Source organism: Cryptomeria japonica, chromosome 3 (genome assembly GCF_030272615.1).
Source record: "Cryptomeria japonica chromosome 3, Sugi_1.0, whole genome shotgun sequence".
NCBI lineage: Eukaryota > Viridiplantae > Streptophyta > Pinopsida > Cupressales > Cupressaceae > Cryptomeria > Cryptomeria japonica.
Window position 1 is genome coordinate 180,878,330 of NC_081407.1, and position 7,990 is coordinate 180,886,319.

A 7,990-nucleotide genomic window follows, 5' to 3' on the forward strand; every position below is an offset into this window, starting at 1 on the left:
ATGAGGTCGGTATTGCTGAAGCTTGGTCGGACCTCGTGTCTAGTGAGCATGTTACTAGAGCTTGAAGATACTTCCTTGGCTCACGCTGATTTAGGGGATTTCCTAGAAAGAACCAAGAACCCTCAAACTAGTTCAATGATGGAGAAAATAGTGAAAAGTGGTATTGTTGAAGCCACTGCATTTCCACTTGTTGCACCATGTCCATATTTGGCGATTGCTTGCATGAATAGGTATGATGCAGAGAATAGATGTATAAGAACCAGTAATGGTGAGCTGCTAGTTAGTATCAATAAAGAAACAATAATGGCGGCGATGGGAACCCCACACAAGGAATTATATGAGGATTGGACTATTGGGACCTCATACGCCTACTTCTCAGAGAAAAAGAGTATGTACAAGAGTGTAATTGCTAGGAATTGGCTCCTCAAAGTTCAAAAAGGAGGGTCACGACTGCCAAAGCCCCTTAATAGAGAGCATTTAATCACAAAAGTGTGAGACATTGTGATACTTCTGAATAGGCTGAAGGGAAATTCACACTCCTTTTACTAGGAAGATTGGATGTATTTTTACATTTAGGTGTTGTTATCTGGTGACAGATATCTTGATTGGGCTCAGGTAATTATCGAGAGACTTCATAAAGGCTTGAGTAACTTTGTGGGATTGTCTGGTTTTTATATGTCCTCTTACCTTTTCTACATATTAGCTTGTACAAGAGATTGTCCTGGTTTGCTAAATGAATCATGGGTGGATGGCATGAAGGTATATGATTATTATCCTTTGTTACAACAACAAAAACACGTAGAACGAATTGATAGATGGAATGGTGCCTTCGCAAGAAAAATTGCTTTTGAGCTTTAGGGTCATGTGAACAAGAGGATGTTAGGTGAAGCAATGGAGCTTATAAGTATATATGGTAGCTTCTTTATTCAATTTCCTAGGTTCACCTACCTTCGGGTAGGTGGTTTTGAAGGTCAACCATTCAAGCTACCTAGGTATGCCTTTGATAGCTATGTGCTTATAGAGGTGAGCATGCAACTAGCTTACATTGATAAAAGGTTGGGAGCAAAAAGTGAATCTGAAGTTGTCTTCCCTGTTGAACTTGGATACTACAGCTACAAATTCGTATCTGATGCTCTAAATTTGGAATTGGAATTTAAAAAGACGAACCTACAGCTTTATGTTGCAAGATGTAGGTTTGATAGTAGAGGTTATGCCATTGAAAATCTAAATGTGGACAACCACTTTTGTCATGAACCTCAGTTGGAGGATTATTGGGAGAATTGTAGTGACGAATATGAAGTAAGGACTGTGGTCAAGGTTTAGTTTGCAGGAAATAGTCACCATGAAGCTTTCTATCAATATATCCAGAGTGCAGGAGGATACGAGGGAAGATATTTTGGATCCTGAGTTCGACACAGAGGTTCAAGGAAAGCCAATCCCTGAGATTGATTGGAATAAAAAGGAAGATGACAATATTCAAGCCAAAACTTTTAATGTTATAAGAAGAACTGAGAGATGGTTGAGAGATCAAAAGTTTAAGAAGGGGTCGCTCATATCCTCACATGAACTAAGAGTTGATTCACACATTGTGACTCAATCTCCCATTTTCTCCACTAATGAAATTGTTAATGTTGCAAGTGGTTCAAGGCCTATTGTTGAAAAAATCCAACCTAGGAGATCAAAAGGTCACCATCAGGTTCTATTGCTGCCCGAGTAACTCGGTCCAGGAGCAAGAAAAAGAGTAAAGAGCCCATATTGAGTCAGATTGTAGTGGACTTGGATCCTAGTGAAGAGGTAGAAGTAGTAATGGATCAACAAGATTTAGGTGAGCCTGCGATGTAGGAAATGGACATAAGAAAAGAAACGGAGAGCGAACTGGATCCCATGAACACCCTGGTTATTGTCAATTCACCAGATACTCAGGCAACTCCTTCACCCAAATAACCTGCAAACACACCATGATGGTTGGAAGCTATTGTTGGGAAGAAACGAAGTGTAGTCCCAATTACAATCCCTATAGAAGACATGGTCAACAAATGTCTTGGAAAGGTATCCAAGCTAAAAAGACTCAAGACGCAGACAATGCTTGAGGTGGATGAAGAAATAGGTCACTGGACGACCGAGATAGCCAAGCCTATTCCAGATAGAGATGCAGACCAAGCTACTGGGGAGGACTTCATAGTTGAAAAAATAGATCTAGGGATTGCTTCATGTGTCGTCGATGTTAAACATTTGGAGTCTTCTACAAAGAGAATAATTTCTAGAACATGGAAGGACAAGAAGGATTAAAGGGAGTTGAAGCAAATTGTCATTCAGATGGCTGAGTACATCAATGCCATTCACCATCCAAATCCCCAACCTTTACCATAGGTGCTAGTATCTTTTGATCCCAAATCTTCGGCCAATCAAAGGATGTTGGACCAGATTCAAAGAAACAAAATAATCATAGAGATGTTCAATAAATGGTTGGATCTTATAATTCAACAAGGATCAGACTATATCGTCAGTCTGGTAAAGGTTTATAAGGATGCTGAGACTGTGAGCAAAGAGTTGGAGTTAGAGGTCGTGGCCTAGAAGAAGGAAAGAATCAAATGGGTGGCAGTTCTTGCACAGATGAATGACATACAAAAATATGGAGTGATGAAGTTCCTAGCCGAAAAACCAGTAGAAAGCTTGGATGATAATGTATAATATCTATCAAGGAAAAATGTGGAGTGGCGTAATTCAATTATAAAGCAGGGCCATGAAGAATCCACTAAACTACTTAAGGGATTGACAAATTTAATTGGTACAATGCAGAAGGATCTCAAGTGCATTGACATCTAGCTCATGAATTGAAACCACTGCAGATATGACAAATATCTTCCAAGAAAGGATACAATTCATTCAGAAGACAAAATCCTTGACTACGGATGATTTTTTAAAAGTAGCCATGATCGAGTCAATGCTTGCGGTCTGTTCCGATCATCTGGAAGCGCACAAGGCAAGGGTGGCACAAGTGAATATGGACAAGGAGGTGTGGAAGCAACGAATCCAGCACATTGGACTCCCCTACTTTTAGGTCATCCTGAAATTATCGGCGACGCATTTAGAATGGCATGGTGTGCACAGTTTGGCGGCAAAGCAGGATAGACCAGTAACTTCCTCTGCCACGGTGGAGTCATGATTGATTAGGGAATGAGCTGTCGGCCTCTCTGTGACTGTTATTTTAGTTTTTTCTCCTGTTTTACCAAATGGTTCTTTAACTTATGGTTAAAGTAAAAGTTTTAATTGTTATGTAAAAACTATGAGCCTGGAGGCTATTTAAGCTAGGAAGTTTGTTTTCGCCAAGGTTGGAAAAACTGGGATTTTTTGAGCAGCAAACAATATCTGTTTTTTTGTGAATTTCTTTAAACTGGAAAGACTGATTTATCAATTAAAATTATTATGGTGTGCAGTCTTTGAATCTGTGTGTTTAAAGATTGACAATCTTTCTTGGGAAATTTGCTATGTGCATGATAGCATTTTTTTTTATCAGTTAATTCTATGTTTTCAGAATTCATTGTTATTATTAATTGTTAGCAGATCCATTGTGGATTGAGTTGTGCTGATCCCCCTTGTCCTGTGAGGCATGAGAGAGTATCAATCAGAATCAATACTGCTATGCATTTGCCATGCTCTAAATTTATGAAATGAACATGTGTGAGAAACAGAGTCTTTCAGCTCTTATTTAATCTTTAAAATATTCTCTCTGTTTTATGATTGAGGGCATTGTTTTGTGTTGATGGATGAATGCTAAAGCCTTTCTATGCTTTCTGGTTAAAGGTGTCTTCATTTTAAAGGTTTTTTGTATAAAATTCATTGCAAATCATATGAGGAGTTACCCTCTAATGCAGAGGATGGATTTTGATTAGTTCATCCAACTGTTGGTTTATTTGTGTCCTTTCATTAAGGGGTGTACAAGAGTCATATTACTATTCAGAGAAAACAAATATTACAATTTCAAGAAAGGGACAAATCTTTTAACCAACAAGTAATCAAAAGCATTCAAAATATACTGGTGGTTTAGGATTTGAAGAAGGACAGTGTTCAAACAACCAAGACACATCCGGTAAGGAGGTACAATTCACTTCCTCAAGTGAATGTAAAGAGAAGAAAACCTTTACTGTCAACAAAGATACCAGTAAGAAGACCTATGCTGAGGCTACAAGAAATCAACATGTGAACCGGTATGCTCGAAACTAGAAGGCTCACAAATTGTACCAGAATGAAAATCATAAAGGCAAGCCCAAGGTGGATAATGAAGGATTCACTAGAATCAACAACATTAGAGGAAGACATCTGGTGAGACCAAGGTTTTTCGGTCCAAAGCAACAAGACTGTTATGTATCCAAATTCCATGGTTATTGCTACCGGTATAATAAGTTTGGATATAAAATTGTTGATTGTAGATTGATGAACAAACCCGGGCTGTTAGTTTTGCAAGTAGAAATCAATTCAATGCACTCTAGGATATGGATGTTGTTTGTTATCAGTGCAATGGATTTGGTCATAGGAGTTTTGAATGTAGGAGAAGTTAACCGATGTCCTACAATAGCTTTACAGGTTCATCATTTAATGTCAATGTGAAATGCTATCATTGTCAAAAGTTTGGACACATTACAAACTCAGAACAACCAAGCAAAAGAAGTCAGCACCAGATCAGAAACCGACAGTAAAATCGAAACATGATGTTGTAGCAAACAAAAGGAAAGAGGCCAAACCGGTTTGGGTTGAGAAGGACAAGAACAAATCAGAATCAAGTCTGATTGTGCACATTGTTGTGCATGTAGAAAGAAGAAACCTATGAGTTGTAGATAGTGGACGTTCCAATCATATGATCGGTGACAAATTTTTTTTTATTAAGCTTGAAGATTGGAATGGTGGCTCAGTAAGATTTGGAGACAACTCTTCCATCAAGATAAAAGGAAAAGGTGCTCTGAACATAGATTGAAAATTGAAGGCACGTGATGTATATTATGTGGAAGTTAAATCATAATTTGCTCAGTGTGAGTCAAGTGTGCGATAAAGGATACAAATTCACTTTTGACTCTACCAGTTGCCAGATAAGTAAAGAGAGTACCGGTCAGATAGTAGCAAAAGGAAAAAGGGCAGATGGAAATGTGTACAATCTGAAAGAATGCTTTGAGTCCCAATGCATGATGCGACAAGCAGATGAGAGCTGGTTGTGGCACAAGATATTAGGATGCATAAACTTTGATAATTTGGTCAAAGTAAGAAAGAAAGCCTATGTGAGACACATACTGGAGATCATCAAACCAACAAGCACATTTTGTGATGAATGTGTAAGAGGAAAGCATACTAAGGTGACCTTTAAGACTAAAGAACATAACACTTCAAGGCCACTTGAACTTATGCATATTGATTTATGTGATCCAACCAAGACAAGAGCTCTAGTCGGTGAGAGATATTTCATGCTCTTCATTGATGATTTCTCAAGAATGACATGGGTCACTTTCCTACATGACAAATCTCAGGAATGTGAAAGATTCAAGATCTTTCGGAAGATGGTTGAAAGGGAAAGTGGATGCAAGATAAAATGTCTAAGATCTAATCAAGGTGGAGAGTTCACATCAAATGAGTTTGAAGATTACTATGAGAGACATGGAATCAGAAGGCAATATTCAGCCCCAAGAACACCACGACAAAATGGTGTTGTGGAAAGGAAAAACAAGACAATCAATAAGACTGCAAGAACCATGCTAAATGAGGCAAACATACTAGATATATATTGGAAGGAAGCAAATCATACTATTGTATATACTTTGAACTAGGTTCAATTGAGAACAAACAACATGATGACACCTTATGAATTGTAGTATGACCGGAACCCATCAGTCAGGTATTTTAAATTATTTGGGAGTAAATGCTTTATCAAAACAAATCAAGATGGCTTGGGTAGCTTTGACTCCAGGAGCAATGCAGGTATCTTCCTTGGTTACTCAACTAGCAGTAAGGCCTACAAATGCTACAATAAAAGACTAAGAAGAGTCATCGAGAGTGTGCATGTTATTGAAAGAAGGCATGGACTGAGAATAAGGTGGTGGGACATTATGATAAGTAGGCATTGGTGATGACTAGGTAGGGAAAGGGACACTTAAAGAAGGAATAAAGTTGTTGAAGGAATTGCCCCCTCAAGTGTCACACTAATTGGTTGAGGAATAATAGGAATACTTATGGAAGAGATAGGTAACGATGGAGGATTCAATGAAGAAGAGGAATTGCCCCCATGACCCATGTTTGTAGGAATGACATTTTGAGTTGAAGTAGCCATGATGTTAGATGTGAAAGTAGGAATACTAGTCATAGGAGTAGTCAAAGGAATTGAAGGATTGACTTGAATAACCTAAGGTTTCAACACAACTCTTGATAGGCATGATATTATAATTAACAATATGTGCAATGCCACACAATATATCAATTCCATTTTTATCACTTTGAAGCATGCACTTAAGACCTTCAATTAATGGAAGAGCTTCACTATTAGGGTATTCTTGGGACATCCATTGTTGAAAGCTATCAAATTGATTGTCCAATGTAGAAAATTGATCTAAAGAAACCCTAGTTAAATCTTCTTCTTCATCATGGGATTCATTAATGGGGTGAATAGGCACATGATTGGGATGGGAAGAATTAGCATGATCTTCATTAAAGAAGTCACCCAAATTAAGGTCCATCTCCTCGGTAATTAAACCTTGGGAAGCCTTAATTCTAATGCTTTGTCTAATGGGGATAGGATAGGTAGGACTAATAGTGGTAAAACTCATGCAGTAGACGGAAAATTTGAATTTTGAATTGTGGAACAAAGCTTACAAAATTGAGTAATGCAAAATTTAAGAAAATAATGATCACACAATTTGAACTTTGTTGGAGGAAGATGATGACACAATTTCCAAAAATGAAAGGAAATTGGAATTTTTTAAAATTAGAGCCAAGGGAATACCACTTAATTTTAAAATCAGAATTTTTAAAATCAGGGTAGACTATAATTAACCTCTTAATTTTTAAAAATTTCTTGAAATGTGAAATGTTGAATTTTTAAGGTATTTTCGATTCCAGACGGATCAAAAATCGATAAAATTAGCCAATCTTTCAGATTTAAGCTATTAAATACAATCATAACAATCTCCCGAAATTTAAAAAAAAAAGCCGAGGACCATTGCAGGAACGCACATGGTCCGACCAACTTTTTTCGAAATTTTCAGGGATGAATATTACGATGATTTTAAAGCTAACCCCAAAAAATTGAGAAATTTTACAATCTCTAGATGGGCAAAATGAAGGCAGAAATGTTAAAATAGGACCTTATTAGGGTTTTGAAGAAAAAGAGGAATTGGATTGTAATTTTGAAAAGGGTCAAACCTAATGGATAGGGACACCTTGGAAAATGTTTAGAAATCTGAATGTAAATGAAATTGATTTGAAATTCACACAAAATCCAATTAATTTTTAAAATCAGGGTTTGATGACCTAACCACTTAATTTTAAAATTTGAATTTTGGGAAAAAGGGGGGAAATTAAAAATTTTGAATTGTAGGATTGAAGACAAATCTGAGAACAATCAGAAATCTGAAAATTAAATGGAAATCCAATGTTTGCACAAGTTCAATATGATTTTTGAAAATTAGAGTTTTAACAAGTAACCTCTTAATTTTGTAAATTTTAATTGCAAATTGAACAAGACAAAGAGTAAATTGAATTTGACAAAAAAATCAATTTTTTAGATCTAAGATAACGACAACCAATTTTTACAAATCACAAGTTCAATTTTAAATTAAAAACTAGGGTTTTTAATGATTTAACCACTAAGTTTGCTGAAAGTTGAAACTTGTAAATGAAAAATATGCAATTTTGTTCAAAGGAAAGCATGCAAGATGTCGAGTTCACCAAAATGTAATGGTGGGAAAATGGTGAATGATGGATCACGAAGGAAACTACCCTTTCCCTCAAA